The following is an 18147-nucleotide window of genomic DNA, read 5'->3' as shown; positions in this document are numbered from 1 at the left end:
CTCTCGTATTACCTTCTTGTGGTTTTATTCCTACTATTACTGTAACTGATCTTAGTACCCCAGGAACTGTATAGGCATGTACTGGAACTAGGGAAGGAAAAGGGAATACCAAATTTGAGAGACAAAGGATAAAAAAGACAAACCACTGCAATAGTGATACTTACAAAACCAATTGGTATAAACCAACCATTCAGCTCATGGGGGACAGGGAACTGGGGAGGAGGGAGATGGGGGAAAAATGAGGGAGGCAGTAACAAGTTGGATAAGAAATGTACTTGCTTTACATATGAAACTGTAACCCCTCTGTACTTCACTTTGACAATAAGGAAGAAAAACAAAAATGTATATGGACCAGTCACCCTTGCACAATACTACCTAATTTCATACTCAGAAAACCACAAGGAAAGAGACACAATTTCCCCTACTATTAAAGAACCTGAACTTAAGAAATGGTTAACAATTTATGTAAATTCAAGGAGGAGCTCAAAATAGACAGTATACTCTGGATACACTGAATAAAACTGCAACTAACATGTACTGCATGTTTACAAGGGTCAGGTAATGTAAGGCAGGAAATCTTACCACTGTGAGAAGCAGCAATGGAGTTTGTAAAAAAACAAAAAAAAACAAAAAAACTTGATGAAGCTACTAAGAAGGCTGAGATATGAGGATCATGGTTCAAAGCTAGGCCAGACAGGAAAGTCTGTAAGACTCTTATCTCCAATTAACCAACAAAAAGTCAGAAGCACAGCTGTGGCTGAAATGGTAGAGCATCACCAAAAGAGCCAAGAAAGACTGGGAGGCCCTGATTTTAAGCCCTAGTATTAGCACACACAAAAAAGACCCCCAACTTTGAGGCTAAGATAACTGGACAGCCTCCCAAAAATTAGTCCTTAAAGCTAGTTGTTTAATGCCACCCGTGCAAAGAGAGAAATCATGTATTATTTGATGCCTGGTACTTGAGCAATGTACAGCATCTTTGCAAGAGGAGGAGACAACACAGATTTATCAGAACACTACAGACAGAAAGAAATCTACAATCTCTGCCCAGCCCTTCACTATTCCCCCCGGAATGTCGTGTGTTAAAAAATTTTTGTGTAGGGCTGGGGGATATAGCCTAGTGGCAAGAGCGCCTGCCTCGGATACACGAGGCCCTAGGTTCGATTCCCCAGCACCACATATACAGAAAACGGCCAGAAGTGGCGCTGTGGCTCAAGTGGCAGAGTGCTAGCCTTGAGCGGGAAGAAGCCAGGGACAGTGCTCAGGCCCTGAGTCCAAGGCCCAGGACTGGCCAAAAAAAAAAAAAAAAAAAAAAAATTTTTGTGTAAAGGAAGGAATGATGAAAGAGGGTATCTATTTGCTAAGATAAAACAGTATGATATGTGTTTTAGGACATGAAGCTCAAAGAGGTTGAGCTAAAGGTTATTATCCAAAAGCACAGGGTGGGCTGGGAATATGGCCTAGTGGCAAGAGTGCTTGCCTCCTACACATGAAGCTCTCGGTTCGATTCCCCAGCACCACATATATGGAAAATGGCAAGAAGGGGCGCTGTGGCTCAGGTGGCAGAGTGCTAGCCTTGAGCAGGAAGAAGCCAGGAATGGTGCTCAGTACAAGGCCCAGGACTGGCCAAAAAAAAAAAAAAAGCACAGGGTGTTCTTACTCCAAAACTTGCCTGTTAGGACTTGAACACTTTGTCAACATTTAAAAAGATGATATTTAAATACCAGTTTTTATTAGACCACTTCATTTTAAAATTGCTACCTTTCTGGCTGACTGCAATATCACAAGCTTAAAAGTAATTAAAGATAAGAAGAACTTACACCTGAATCATATAAAACATAATTTTTCTAAATACATTTTTAATCCAATAATCAATAAAGTGGCTTCTCATGTGACTGTTTGATAAGAGAAGAGGGTTTTACTATATAGCACAGGCTGGCCTCAAACTTGCAATTAATTCTCCTACTTTAGCCTACTGAGTGTTGGGATTACAAGTGTGTCCCACCATGTCTGGCTCTAAAGCTGCCTTTTGAGAACAGGCACAGCTGCCCCATCTCCCACCTTGTGTGGAGTAGGATGAGGAGGTGCTAGTCTAGTTGCAGAAACGCTAAAGGGGTATGCTAACATGGAAGGCACACTATATATGTTTTATGTTATATACCAGAACACATGGCAAGAGTCTTGACGGGGGCAAGGGGAGACATAGAAATGGAGGGACAAAGGGCGAACAAATGCAGCCATGATACTCAGTAGATACTGTGTTGAAAATGAACTGTGCAACTTGTGGGCAGGGGTATGAGGGGGAAACTGAGGGAAAGTGAAAGAAGGGATGACATTGTCCAAAAAGAAATGTACTCATAACCTGAGTTACCAAATGGTAATTCCTCTTTACGATGCCATAATAATAACAATAAAAGAGAGGAGGGGAAAGGAAGGGAGGGAAGGGCAGGGGAGGAGGAGACAAGAGAAACATTAAAACACCAAATGTGGCAGGATGGTAAAGAGAAGATGAAAGGGAAGAAGACAGGGGAGGTCTGGAAGCCTGTGTTACAAGAAAACTCGGACAAAATGACTATCTAGCATTTGTGTTCCTGAGAGTAATAATGTCCCAGAAGAACTCATTTTTGACAACAAAAAATTAAAGATGCATGTGCATAATAAATTATGTAGTACAGATAAGCCCTTACTTATTTTGAGGGTCTTATTAATCTCTAAACATCTGATTCTAAAAAACTCAATTACAACTAGAGTGAAGAAATAATTTCTAGTTTTCAGAAATTGGAAAATTCACCCATGCTTCAGAGCATGGGACTATTTGCAAGTCGATCACCACAAGAACATTACTTAATTGGTTTTCTGGAGAGGAATCAGGTGAGCAGCAGAATGAATCACTTGGAGTTAAAAGAGGACAAAAGTCCTCCTCAGAGAGCATGCAGACATACGGTTCTCAGAATGGTCATCTTCATGTTTTACAAATTCTTTTTTTTTAATTTTTATTGTCAAACTGATGTACAAAGAGATTAGTTTCATACGTTAGGCACTGGATACATTTCTTGTACTGTTTGTTACTCTTGTCATAAAAAGAACAACATAAAGTTATGCTCTCCATTTCAGAACAGACCCCAAATAAGTTCAAGAAAAGCAAAGTTACTTTTAAAAGCAGGAGACAAAAGTACTCCCTCATAGGGAATAATTAGCACAGGCTTAGGCTAGTCACAGCAGAGGATAACAAGAGCCCAATATCTATGCCCTTATGAACACATAAGATGACGCTAAGTGAAATGAACTCCATATTATGGAAACGAGTGTTATATCACTGTTGTAATTACTTTCAACATCCCATGTGAAACCGTAGCTTCTATTGTTGATGATTCTCTTGTATCCCCTTCCTGTGGTTGTACCTGCACTATCACTGTATCTTATCTGAGTACATTGGAAACCGTGTATACCAGTATTAGAACTAGGAAAGTGAAAGGGAATACCAAAATCGAGAGACATAGGATAAAAAGACAAACGACTACAAAAGCAATACTTGCAAAACTGTTTGGTGTAAACCAACTGAACAACTCATAAGGGAAGAGGGAAAGGGGGAGGGGGGAGAATGAGGGAGGAGGTAACAAACAGTACAAGAAATGTATCCAATGCCTAATGTATGAAACTGTTACTTCTCTGTACATCAGTTTGACAATAAAAAAATAAAATAAAGTAATAAAAATAAAATGATGCAGTAATAAAATAGAATAAAAGTAATAAAATAAAACATATGTCAAGCAGCATTTACTAAACATTCAGAAAGTGAAAGGAAAAAGGGACACTCCTCTTCTTGATAGCTCACAATAGTGGTGATCGTGGTGTAATAGTGGTGATCTTCCACCACTTCAAAGGTCAAGTTTCCTACCAGATTTGGAATGGTAAAACCAATTACTTAATTGTAATCAGGAAAGAAATCCTTACAGTTTTATATTCAAGATACTAGAGAACTTCCAGTCAGAACTCCTACACAGAGGTCATACTGTCCTTGAGTAAACTACTGGCTTGTGTAGACTTCTATAAATTCTATCCTGGACATTCTCTGGAAGGAGCTTGTCTCTCTGCCAGTCAGTTCTACATGTGGATCAAAGCAAATAGTAAGAATATATGTGAAATATAAGGTAGAAGTATACAATGTATTATAAATATATTACATGTCAATTTAATAAATAAATATATTATGTGTCCATTTCAATTTTCTTGCTATTTTAATAGCATTTCAAAATATTAAAACTAAATTTTTAATTTACCTTTTTTTTTTATTCAACCATTATAATGCCCATTTGGCCTGCTCTGCCTTCTATATGGAACTTGAAGTCCTAAGCTTCTGCTTAGACCCATCAGAGGCCTCTTCTAGGCTACTTTTCAATCCACACAAGCCATACACATAATATACACATGTGCATATAACCAATTCTCAGATTATTATATCAATATTACCCACAAAACTTATTTGCTTGATTATTCTGTTTACTGGGTAATCAGAATAATCCTAATAATTCCTAGTGAACCCACAAAAGCCCTATCTAAGTCCAACTCTTTTCGAAATGATTCTAACCAGGCACTGGGAGCCTATGCCTGAAAACCTACTCAGGAGGCTGCAATCTGAAGATCAATGTTTGAAGCTAGCAATGGCAGAAAAAGCCCATGGGACTCATAGCCAGGCACCAGTGACTGACACCTGTAATCCTAGCTACTCAGGAGGCTCAGAACTAAAGACTGTGGTTCAAAACAGACCATACAGAAAAGTCCATGAGACTCATCTCCAATTAACCACCAAAAAGCCTAAAGTGGAGCTGTGACTCAAGTGGTAGAGCACACTAGCTTTGGAACAACACCCAAGCCCTGAGTTCAAACCCCAAAATTGGCACAAACACAAAAAAAGTTTAAATTTGTAATTGGTAGAAAACACAAGTAAGTAAAAATATACCTACAACAATAACAATAGCAAATATTTTCAGAGGACTTACTATATGTTCAGAAAACAGTACTTGACCCAGTACCACGAACTATGCTAAACTGTAATGGAAAACATTCCATTAATTAATCCATGTGAGTACTGTATGAGGTCGATTTTTTATGGGAAATCTTTGCCAAGTACTTTTGCAGTCTTCCTCTGTACCACTGGGACCTGCATATGTTCCTGTTACCAACTGTGTTCGTGACAGATGAGTGTCACATGTGGGCAAGCTTACAAATGGCACCAAGTCGGTGCCATTACAAATGGTAAAGTTGGTCTGAGGGGGCAGGGATGGTATCACAGGTATGAAGAATTGGAATCTAGATCTGAAAATAGGTTAGTCAAAATCTGGCTCAAATCCAGTCTTCACACATAATTTAATGGTTTTCTCTGAGTATGCACACACACACATATTCACATTCAAATATAAATTAATAATGTAATACATAGATCAGTGTTTTAGTGGTGACAATTGGGACTACTAAAGTGCTATTCTATTCTCTACCTTTACTTGAAACTTCATTCACATCTAGAATTAAAGCCTAGAACACTGAAGGATCAGACTTATCTCAGAATCACGGTGTAATATTGTGATATATCATCCATGGCTCCTGGCTTTTAACTCCCATGATGTTATTTCCTAAATGTCTAAACCTACGAGCCATGAAATGTGCCAGAATGCTGGGTGCTTTAGCCTCAGGAAACAGTCTCTCCTGACCTCCTTTCACCTTTTCCTTTCCACATGGCAGGCTACCAAAGCAGACTTTCTCATTGAGTGTGCTGATGGTGGTCTCTACTGATCTGAAGCTACCATGGAATAAAACTAGAGACCCTACTTGAAAAATAGAGCAAAAAAGGAATGGGATGTGGCTCAAGAGATAAAAGTTCTTACCTGCCAAACAGGGAGTCTGAATGCAGATACCATTATCATTTAAAAAAAATTTTTTTAAAGCAGCTGAGTGATGGTGGCTAACACCTATAATCCTCGCTGCTCAGGAAGCTGAGCTTTGAAGCCAGCCTGAGCAGAAAGTCCATGAGATGCTTACCTCCAATTAACCACCAAAATCCAGAAGTAGAGCTGTGGCTCAAGTGGCAGATCACTAGTCTTGGGCTAAAAAGAGCTTAAGGACTGTGCCAACTCCCTGAGTCCTAGGACAGGCACATACATACAAACATGCATACACATACACATGCATACACACACAAAACTTTCCCTTCACCAAGATAAGTCATAGAAACTCCACTCAGCCCTTCCCCACTTGGAGTTACTGGCTTCTCTTCTCTGACAGATGGCAAGACCCTCAAGAGATGGGAATTTACAACTGGTCCAGAAATAAATCCGCATACTTACAGTTGGCTGATATTGACAAAGGAGCTAAAGACATACAATGGAAAAATAAAACATAGCCTCTTCAACTACTGGTGCTGAGAAAACTGAGCAGCCATATGTAGAAAACTCAAAGTGGACCCTAGCCTATCACTATGCAACAAGATCAACTCAAAATGGATTAAGGACCAAACATCAGACCTGAAACGACTGAAGGAGAGAGTAGGAAAGGCACTACAACAGGCACAGGAAGGAACTTCCAGAACAGAGTCCCAGGGGCACAACAGATAGGGAAGAGACTGGACAAATGGGATAAAATAAATAAAAAGTTTCACTGTCTAGTCCGGCCGGTCCCGCCTTGCATGCTGGTTTCCAGCTCCCTTAGGGGTCCGGGGGGCGCAGGTAGAGGGCTACTACTTCTCTGCCGCCATGAGGTGCACCTTTTTAGTGTCTTGCCTCCTCTTCTCTGCCTTCAGCCGGGCGCTGCGGGAGCCCTACATGGACGAGATCTTCCACCTGCCGCAGACGCAGCGCTACTGCAAGGGCCGCTTCTCCCCTGCGCAGTGGGATCCCATGCTAACCACACTGCCTTGTCTTTAACTGGTGTCTGTTCAAGTGGTCAAGCCTGCCAGCTGGATCTTCGGATGGTCAGAACATGTCCTCTGCTCCATTGGGATGCTCAGATTTGTCAATCTTCTCTTCAGTGTTGGCAACTTCTATTTACTCTATTTGCTTTTCTGAAAAGTCCAACCCAGAAACAAGGGCACATAATTGCACATAAGTTGACTGAACCTTGGAAAACTGAGCTACAAAAGAAGGAGAGACTTCCTCTTATTAAAGGACCACTTTCTGAATTCAGCAAAGTCCTTCAGTTTCTGTTGGTGTATGCCATATCATTTAAGAACCTGAGCGTGCTCTTCTTACTAACGCAGCCCTACGTCCTTCTAGTGTTTGTGTTCTGTACCTTCATCGTAGTGAATGGAGGAATTGTTATTGGGGACTGTAGTAATCATGAAGCCTGTCTTCATTTTCCCCAGTTATTCTACTTTCTCTCCTTTACTCTCCTCTTTTCCTTCCCACACTTACTGTCTCCTACCAAAATTAAGGTGTTTGTTTAGGGTGAAAACGGAGGGTTCACTTTGCTCTGATTACTTTAGTCTCAGTATTTTTTGTGTGGAAGTTCACTTATGTTCATCAGTACCTGCTAGCAGACAATCAACATTACACATTTTATGTGTGGAAAAGAGTTTTTCAAAGATAAGAAGTTGTAAAATATTTGTTAGTACCAATGTATATATTTGCTGGTTGGACTATAGCTGACTCTTTGAGATCTAAATCAGTTTTCTGGAATTTAATGTTTTTTGTATGCTTGGTCACTTCAGCAGTTCCTCAGAAACTTCTAGAATTCCGTTACTTCATTTTACCTTACATTATTTATGGACTTAACATACCTCTACCATCTATGCCCAGACTTGTTTGTGAACTGGGCTTCTATGCAGTTGTTAATTTTATGACATTTTATATCTTTCTGAATAAGACTTTTCACTGGCCAGATAATCAGGACATTCAAAGGTTTATGTGGTAATGTCAAGGATGTTTTGAACCTTAGAAGTAGACTTAATATTTAGACTATTTCCACAACAAATAACTGAATACATAGACATTGCAGAATTTTTTTAGGCATAACGGTAATTCTCAGACCATATCAGGTTTTTTACATATGTTTTAAATAAGCACACTAACAAATACAAAGTAATTAGTTATAAAGAGCTCAGAAACGTTTTAGTCCTACCTGAGAAGCCTGAATAATTGGAAAATAAAATTGTTTACAATTATCTCATTTTATCTCTGATACTGCTAACTACTCCAAAAGGTTGGAAACTTTTTATATGCAAAAATTTAGGAAAGTGAGTATGCCACATAGCACCGGACCTAATGTAACCAATTCTCTTCAAAAGGAATAGTATTTGAAAAATACTTACAAATGATCCAGCAATATTTCTGATGGAAAAGTTGTTTAACATATTTGGTCAATATAATTTCAATCATAAGTTAGAATAGATTTGCATGCATAGAAAAATATAAGCCAGAAGCTCATTATGTTTAGGGATCAAGTTGGGGGGTTTTATTTAAAATCTAGAAATGATGAAACTATTCTACTAATTCCTAATATGAACAGTATAAAGGCCAAAGATAAGTAATGTAATGTTGATTATATATCTTAAAGAGATTTTCTTTCTGAAATAGTATTACTGTGTGAGTTAAGGCTGCTGTGAAAAAATGTAATCCAACTTGATGGCTTAACAAAAACTTCCAACTTCTCAGCCAGGCACCTGTGGTTCACACTGTAATCCTTGCTACTCCAGAGGCTATGATAAGAAGATCACAGTTCAAAGCCAACCCAGCCAGTAAAGTCTATGAGACTCCAACTAACCACCCAAATGCTGGAAGTGGAGCTGTGGCACACATACTGACATGCCAGCCTTGAGTGAAAAAACAACAACAACAAAAAAAAAAAAAACCAGCTCAGAGTCAGCGCCCAGTTCCTGTGCTGAAGCTCTTGGGCTGGCAGGCACACACAGAGTTCCCAGAGTCTCCTCCAGCTAATGTTCTGTGTGGCTGGCTTTGAGTTTGGACAGACACATCGCTCCACTTTGCTTCTACCTTCACATGGTCTTCCATGTTTTCTTTCTCTTAATAGGACAGTGCCATTGAGTTTGAGGCCCATTCTAGTCCTGGGCCTCCTGTAATCTCATCTGGAGATCCTTTATACAAAGACCTCTTCCCAAGTAAAGTTATGTTCACAGTTTCATGGTATATATCTTTTGGTGGAGCCAAAAAAGCTTTAGTATAAACCTAAGAGGTTAGGAGATGGTATCTTTGCTAAGATCTTTTTTTTTTTTTTTACATTTTAGGGAGGATTTATCTTAGTATAACATTTAAAACAAAGCAAAAAAGAAACATGAAATGGGAGTTAAGGTCTTTTAAATTTTGTCTTAACTGAGAGGTTCAAAACAAGTGACTGAGGTTATATAAATGTCAATCCAATTAACATTTGATTCTATTATTTAAAATAATTGAATGGTAAGGAGCCATTTGCTTTGATGGTGTTTCATAGATTTAGGGAATGACAGCTGGCATACACTTTTTGGTGGCAAATTTAAGTTGTGTTCACTTTTTTTGGCTTGTTCTAAGACTGGGACTAGAACTCAGTATCTGACACTTTCACACCTCCAACTTCTTATTAACTTTTCAGTGAATTCATTAGGGTATCATTCCATTGCAGGCAGGCGTTATTTGGGCATGTTCACTTTGACATGTAAACTTGGAACTATGACTAGAACTCACGAAGTAACTTAATTCTACCTTTCTAAACACTGTAAAAAGCAACTGTAAGTGTGAAGAGCTCACTTGCTTTCATTGGATTATGCTTTCTCTGGTTTTTACCTCCTTTGTAAATTTGGAAAGTATCTCATATCTGCAAATATAAAATAGTATGCAGGAAAAGAATTGCATTTATAGTCTTAGTAATACATAGAAAACATTCTTTTGTTTTCTGTTCAGTACAGAAAAGTGGATTGTTTCACTCATAATACTGATCATAGGAAAAATGGTAGGACAAACCAAAATCAAGAAGTCAAAATTGAGATAAAAATACATAATTTAGGAGAAAAGCACCTTTCTTTTCTGGTAACTGTCAGTGTAAAAGTGTGTTTGCTAATATTCTTAAGAGGAAAATGCTTTCCATTTTGACCTAGTCTGGCAAAAACAGGAAAACCACATTCCCTGGCACAGCTAGAGAAGACAGCTTTTGGAGATTGCTGTTCCTCCTGAAGTGGAGTCATTTCTCCTTTAATAGATGTTCTTATCAAAGAAATCGTGAGTCTTCCTCATTTCCCATAAAACGCCATGAATTAAAAGGTGCTCTATTTTCACTAATTTATTATCTTAAACAGGGGTGTTTATCCATACTTTTGCGTTTCAGACAGATGGGTGTATTAAGTTTCCTCAGAAGATAACCATCAACTGGTGAATTTTCTAAGCTCTGTAACAGACTACATGAATATGTTATGGGTAAGCAGCTCAGCCCAGCAGAACTGCTGCTCAGGATTCAATCCCACACTCACACCTGTGAGCCAGCTCACCTGAAAACATCCCTGGTCTTCACTCTTACAAGCATCCTAAGTTAATTTTTTTTAATCTTTAGACTTTTTAAAAGTTATGAGTAAATATTTTCCCTGAAACTTTAAAAATTAGACCAAATGGAATTTCATAATTAAAAAGCAATTCTGAAAAATTACAGGAGCTTGCAGAAGTGTCTGTGGAGCTTGCCACTGCTGTTGCAGTCTGGAGTCCATGTGTCATTTCAGGCTGAGCAGTCTCAAACTAGTTTCAACCTCATCAGAAAGTGTTATCTTTCGATAGCACAGTAACATGCCAGTACTGTAGCTTCCTTATGTCTGTATTTTCTCTACTGTTCACTCAGAAATCTTTTGTAACTCCATCCAGCTATGTATTTAAGTGATTCAGAAATACAGTATTCCTTAATTTATCATAGTTTGTCCTATTGGTAAAACAAATTATTTTAGCTCTTTGGCCTTGTTCTCTTCTAAGATCATTTCTGGAATGCGTTCAGCTTTTTATAAAATAATTTATTATAAACTTCTAATATTTTAATATATAATATATTTTTAATTTGAATTTACATGCCACTTGGTTGGGCATTTTCTTCTTCATTGTTTAAAAGGAATAGATACACAATTTTTACTTATACCCTCTGAAGAGTAAATTCATATTTTGGACCTTCATTAAAAAATGTATTCAGATAAAAAAATAAATTTGTGCTTATTAGGTTAGAGACTTTTTATCTTGGAAGCAATCAGAGTTTGCTCAAACAGTAAAACAGGAAATCTGTAATATGACAATGTTTTTATAATGGAAGTTAAAATAGACTGTTGAAAAGGCAATAAATAAATAAATAAATAAATAAGTTTCTGCAGAGCTAAAGACATAGGCATTAAACTAGAAAGACAGCCAACCATATGGGAAAGGATCTTCACCAGCACAGCAACAAAGTCCTAATATCCATCATCTATAGAGAACTCAAGAAACTACCCCCTCCAAACCCAGTAAACCAATTATGAAATGGGCAAAGGAGCTAAAGAGAGACTTCACAGGAGAAGAGATAAAAATGGCAACGAAACATATGAGGAAATGTTCAACATCCCTGGCAGTAAAGGAAATACAAATAAAAACAACCCTGAGATACCACCTCACTCCAGTTAGAATGGTCTATATTCTGAATTCAAACAACAACAAATGCTAGAGGGTATGCAGAAAAAGGGGAACCCTTCTCCACTGATGGTGGAAGTGTAAACTAATATAATCACTCTGGATAAAAGTATGGAGGTTCCTCAAAAAACTCAGCATAGACATACCCTATGACCCAGCCATACCACTCCTAGGCATCAACAGGTTCCAGGATGGGGCTGGGGATATAGCCTAGTGGCAAGAGTGCCTGCCTCGGATACACGAGGCCCTAGGTTCGATTCCCCAGCACCACATATACAGAAAACGGCCAGAAGCGGCGCTGTGGCTCAAGTGGCAGAGTGCTAGCCTTGAGCGGGAAGAGGCCAGGGACAGTGCTCAGGCCCTGAGTCCAAGGCCCAGGACTGGCAAAAAAAAAAAAAAAAAAAAAAAACAGGTTCCAGGATACCATAAAGACATCTGCACATCCATGTTTATCGCTGCACAGTTCACAATAGCCAAAATATGAAAACAACCCTGATGCCCCACTACATTGAATGGATCCAAAAAATGTGGTACCTGTACACAATGGAATATGACATAGCGATTAGAAATGATAAAATAATGGTATTCGCAGGGAAATGGTCAGATCGTGAACAAATAATGTTGAGTGAGACAAGCCTAGAACACAAAGGCACGTGGTCTCCTTGATATATGATTGTTGGGGGGGAGAGGGGAGAGGGCGAGGGAGAACAATAGAGACCAGGTCTGCAAAATAACAAACTTCTTTTCAAATGGTATTTCCACATGTTTGGGTCAGCGGATTTATATTATGTATCTAAAAACAATTACCAAACAAACATAAAAAGGTCTAGGATAGACCTAACAGAGGCTCACAATAGCTCAACAGCTATGTATATATGATCATATAAGATGAGGCTAAGCAAAATGAACTCCAAGAAAAGAAAACAGGAGGATTTTATTGTTGTCGTTACGTTTAATGTACTAGGTGAATTTCCTTTGGCGTACCCCATGTGGTTACTGTATATGATTCTGGTACACTGGATATTGTATATATGCTTACCTGAACTAGGGAAGGGAAATAAAAATGAGGGAGGGTATAACAAGTATGACAAGAAATGTACTCACTATCTTATTATGTAACTGTACCCCCGCTGTACCTCACCTTGTCAATAAAATTTAATTAAAAAAAAACTGGTACCTAAAAGGCATAAGCTCTCAGTGATGTGATGTGATGTGATAGCCAGTATCAGAGGATACCCTACCAGCATGGCTGCTATACCTACCACTGTGGTGTGAGGTGAGTCATTAGAGAGATGAAGGAAATGCCAACGGTAATGGATCAGGCCTCTTCCCAGACCAGGTGAAATCCTACTCTAACATCCCTCCACCTTCAATGCCAAGTTAGCTTCAAACATGCAGCTATCTGAACAGCAAGCTCTCTCCCTGTCCAGAAAGAGAAAGGAGACACTGGAGCACTGGCCGCATTTGGAAAGGATACACACACGGTATTTTTTCATTCCAGCCACTCCACTGTTGTGTAAGAATAATTACTCTTGTCTCTCCTTGAATATCTGTTTTTCATACATAAGTCAACTTCCTTTGCTGAAACCTCTAAGAAAGACTGAAGATGTTTTTCCCAAGATGCTAAGAACAATGTTAGACTTAATATCTTAACTGAACTTAAAAACAGTGTCTTTATCCCCAACTACTTGAGAAAGTAGTAAATTACAACAACAAATCAGAAGAAATCCTAGAAAATTTAACTGTCCCCAACATCTACATCAATTACCTATCCCATCTGTGAGGCACACATCTCATCTCAAAAGTTAATCCCCCCACAGTTACACTGTTTCTGTCTTTATTCATTAAATATTTGGTGGATATCCATTTTGCATCAGGCACTGGAAGAACCCAGGAAAACAAAACCAAAAAATAAAACTCTGCCTCCATTCAGAGTACACTCCAGTAGAAAAAGTTATCAACTAGCAACAAGTGCTGTAGAGAAAAATAAGTCAGGGAGAACAGGAATGACAGTGGTGGGGCTCCAACTAAACATAGGAATCAAGAAAGTCCTCACCAAAGTCAGGTTCCTGTGACTCACACTTTTAATAGTAGCTACTTAGGAGGCTGAGATCTGAATATTGTGGTTAAAACCCAACTAAGGGAGGGAACTTCCAATCAACCACCAAAAACCCAGAGAGCTGGGATGTAGCTCAATGGCAAAGTGCTTGCCTAGCAAATGCAACGTCCTGAGTGTGATCCTCAGTAACAAAATAAACAAAAAAAACACACCAGAAATGGAGCTGTGGTTCAAGTAGTAGAAAGTGCTAGCTTTGAGCACAAAAACCAAGGTCAGTGTCTAGACCCTGAGTTCAAGACCCAAAAAAAAAAAAGAAAAAAAAGGAAGGAAAGGGTAAAGAGAGGGGAAAAGAAAGAAAGAAAGGCAACCCATTTGTAAGGAAATGGAAAGACTTGGAAAAAATCATATTAAGTGAAGTGAGCCAGTCTCCAAGAGACATAGACTTTATGGTTTCCCTCACTGGTAATAATTAGTACATGTCTAGGACAGTCCTAGCAGAAGATCACAATAGCTTAATAAGCTAGTACACATGAACATATAAGATGATGCTAAGTGAAATAAACTCCAAGTTACAGAAATAAGTGGTTTATCATTGTTGTTGTTATTTTCAAAGTGCCATGTAAAATTATGCCTTTTTGTCTTTCTTCCCCACGGTTTTACCCCTGATATCACTGTAACTGATGTTGGCACACTAGGTATTATATATACATTTACTGGAACTAGAGAAGGGAAGGGGAACATCAAAATGGAGAGACAAAAGGTAAAAGGCAAACCAATGCAACAGCAATATTTTCAAGACAATATGCTGTAAATCAGCTGTACAATTCGGGGGGGGGGACTAGGAAGGGAGGGAAGGTGAGAGAAAAAATGAGGGAGGAGGTAACAAGTTTGATAAGAAATGTACTCACTGCCTTACGTATGAAACTGCAACCTCTCTGTACATCACTTTGACAATAAATATATTTAAATTTTTTAAATAGTAATACCCCTTGGAAAGAGAAAAAAAGAAAGGCAAAGAGAGAAAGAGGGGTGGAAAGTGGAGGGGAAGGGGAAGAGAAGCAGAGGAAAGAGGAGAGGAGGGGAGGAAGGCTGGCAGACCTCACCAAGAGGAAATGTGTGAGCAAACACATTGGAAATAAAAGAGAATTCTATGGATATCTGGGATACCTTTTACAGCAAAGGCTTATAAAGGCCTAGAAGGATGCCTGGTGTTTTCTGAGAGGCCAAGGTGGATGGAAAAGCAGAGAAGACAAAGAAATAGGAAGGAAGCCAATGATCCATTTTGGATCAGGATAATAACTATGAGAAATGGATTCTAGAGAGAGTTAGAAGCTAGATTAAGTTATTTCCTAGCAGACTGGCTGGGGCAGACATGGAAACCAGTCAAAAATGGCTCCATGGTTTTTGTTCTGAACACAAGGAAGGAGGCTCATCCTATGTGAGGGTTGGGCTCAAGAATTTGGAGACTCAGAGATAGGTTTAGGCCAAAAATCTAGGTTTGGGCATCAGTACATGCACACACAAGCACACACAACCATTTCAAGCCATGAGATAGGGTGAGATCAGCAAAGGTGGTAGTGTAGAGGCTACAGCTTTGAACATGGTCATTGGGACTGTCCAGGCTGTGGTCTGCAAATGAGGAAGGAATCTGCATGGGAGACTGAGAAAGAGCAAGCTAAGGAAGAACACAAGGGAGTATGGTGGCCTGGAAGCCAAGAATGTGATTCCAGCAGGGCTGCTAAGCTGTCAGCTGCCTTTGGTATGACCACAGGAGGAGGACTGAACAACACTGGGCTTAGTGATCATTACACAAGCAATGCTGGTTGAGTGGCAGAAGGAAACCTATTCAGGGAAGGATGGAGAAAAGCATAGAGGAGATGGTGGAAGGAAAGGACTATAGGCCACTGTATTATATAAAGAAAAGGATATTGGTGACAGTAACTGAAAGATGAAATGGGAGGTAAAAGATGTGCTATAATTTGGATATCTCCATCTCTATCTCCCTTCCCCCATTCTCTCTCCACAGGGTCTGTTTAGTCCAGGATGAACTCAAACTTTTCATTCTTCTACCTCAGCAGTACAGGTGCTCGGATTACAGGAATTGGCCACCAAGCACAGTCTTAATCTGGACCTTCAGTGTCTCCCAAAAGCAAATTAGTAAAGGCTCCATCATCAGGTTGTGGCTGGGAAGTGATGGAACCATTGTCCCTTCCAATCAAAGATAAAGTCAAAATAAGGCCCAGTTGGAGGAAGTTGGGTCATCATGAGTATGCCCTTCAAGTGGACACTGGGACCACAACCACCATCTCTATCTTTGCTGCCAAGCCCCCATGAAATGAACAGACCTCCTCCACAGATGTTTCTACCATGATATACTGTGTCACCACAGGCCTGAAGCAATGGGGTCAAGCAACCATAGACTGAGAGCTCTGAAAAAAAGCCTTTCTGCCTTTTAGGTTGGTGATCTAAGGCAATTTGGTCATAGCAACATGAAGCTGACTAAAAGGCATTTCCTTTTCAAAAGACAGCAAAAATAACAATATGGGTGGATGTTTAGGAGAATGAGCCAGAAGCAGGGAAACTGTTATGATTATAAAATAGAAGTAGCCACAGAATGATAGGTTTAAGAGAAGGGTATTGTAGGTTGCATTTTAAATAATACCACACAGACATGTACTAAAGATTTGGTCACTAGCCTATCATACTAGTGGAAAGTGATGGAAAAGTCAGGAAGTGGTGGTTGTCTATTAGTGGTGACAAGTTAGGTCAATGGGGGCATGCCCTTAAAGGGGTTACTGTGACCCTGGCCCCCTATGCCTCTGCTTCCCAGTTATCAAGAGATGAACAGACTTCCAACATGCACTCCTTATACCATTAACACTCTGGCCACCCCTGGCCCAAAGGAACGATTTCTCCTATAGTGTGTGTATATACATGTGTGTGTGTTTACGTGAATGTGTGTGTGAGTGTGTGTGTGTGCACGTGCACGCCAGTCTGGGGCCTGAACTCAGGACCTAAGCAACTATACCTGAGCTTTATTGCTCAAAGCTAACAAGCATTCTACTACTTGAGCCACAGCTCCTTGTCCAGATTTTTGGTGATTAACTGGAGATAAGAGTTTCACAAACTTTACTACACAGGCAGGCTTCAAATTGCAATCCTCATATCTCAGTTTCCTGAGTAGCTAGGATTACAGATGTAAGTCATAGGCACCCAGCTCTCTTATGTATTTTGTCACAATTACAGCAAGCACTAGCACAAGAAGGCTACTCTTAGCCAGGAGCAGACAAGCTAGAGGAGAAGGGGCACAGACAGGGACATCTAAGGAAACATAAAGGAGATAGGGGCCTGGGCTTTGGAAGCTCAGACTTTCAGTTTTAAAGCAATTCAAGATACTACCCTGAGATAAACTTAAAAATAATAATAAACCCCAAGAACAGTACTTCATTCATGATGCCTTACTAGTTCAGGCAATGAATTAAAATTCAAGGGGGAAAATATACCTACACAGCTTTCATATAATTAGATTCTCTATTGTTTCTTAAAAACTTCATTCCAGGGCTGGGGAGATAGCCTAGTGGCAAGAGTGCCTGCCTCGGATACACGAGGCCCTAGGTTCGATTCCCCAGCACCACATATACAGAAAAACAGCCAGAAGCGGCGCTGTGGCTCAAGTGGCGGAGTGCTAGCCTTGAGCGGGAAGAAGCCAGGGACAGTGCTCAGGCCCTGAGTCCAAGGCCCAGGACTGGCCAAAAAAAAAACTTCATTCCATATAGATTAACAGGCAAAATTTAACGTGGAAAAGAATCCATTCTTTCAGTCCTTTGTTTCATGTCTGTGTATTTTAAAACAAAAAAATCTGAGCTACAAGTAAAAGATAATGGCCAATATAAAAAAGCAAAAAACGTCAGGGAGAGTCCCTTCTACCACATGGAAATCACATATGCAAATGTATGCCTTGTTCCAAATGCTATGTCCAGCTGTGTTTTCTTAGGTCAGTGCTGTCAATGTGCCCACAAAACTGGGTTCTGTTCTCCAGGATTACTGTGAATTTTGTAGGTTCTAAGGTCTACAGATCAAGCTAAAAGACAGTTAGGATGTCCTACCACACTGTGTGGTCTACCTTATCATTTCTCAACCACTAGCAACTGGACAATTTCTCCAAACCTTTTAGAACTATTATATAGCAATAAATGCATCTATGCAAAATGAGTTTTTATTTCCTTGCATTATAATCCTCCCATGAAATTTCTAGGCCAAATAATCTTAGTTTTACCAATGAACTTCAGAAGCCTAGACCTCTCCCATGTTAACCTCCATATCCAAGTATTTAATATGCACCAAAAATTCCAATTCAGTTTGTTGAATAAAGACCAAATGAACAGAGCATATTAAATATGTCTGGTTATTATCTGGCATAGTATCTATAATATTTTCCATTTTACAACCAGAAAATCTGTTGTCACGTTTGTCTAGGGA

At 39.5% G+C, this 18147-nt stretch overlaps 1 protein-coding gene and 2 pseudogenes across 2 annotated transcripts in view; 2 read left to right on the top strand and 1 right to left on the bottom strand.

The window, feature by feature from the left end:
- Positions 1-18147, bottom strand: part of Slc2a13 (solute carrier family 2 member 13) — a 336909-nt gene that overhangs the window by 302246 nt on the left and 16516 nt on the right. The window lies entirely within an intron of this gene.
- On the top strand, positions 2794-7088 carry LOC125356522 (annotated as a pseudogene).
- Positions 7100-8771, top strand: LOC125356398 (annotated as a pseudogene).

The sequence above is a fragment of the Perognathus longimembris genome, chromosome 1, assembly GCF_023159225.1.
Source record: "Perognathus longimembris pacificus isolate PPM17 chromosome 1, ASM2315922v1, whole genome shotgun sequence".
Classification (NCBI taxonomy): domain Eukaryota; kingdom Metazoa; phylum Chordata; class Mammalia; order Rodentia; family Heteromyidae; genus Perognathus; species Perognathus longimembris.
Note: the sequence above shows the minus strand (reverse complement) of the source record. Positions and strands in the feature narration are given on the sequence as shown.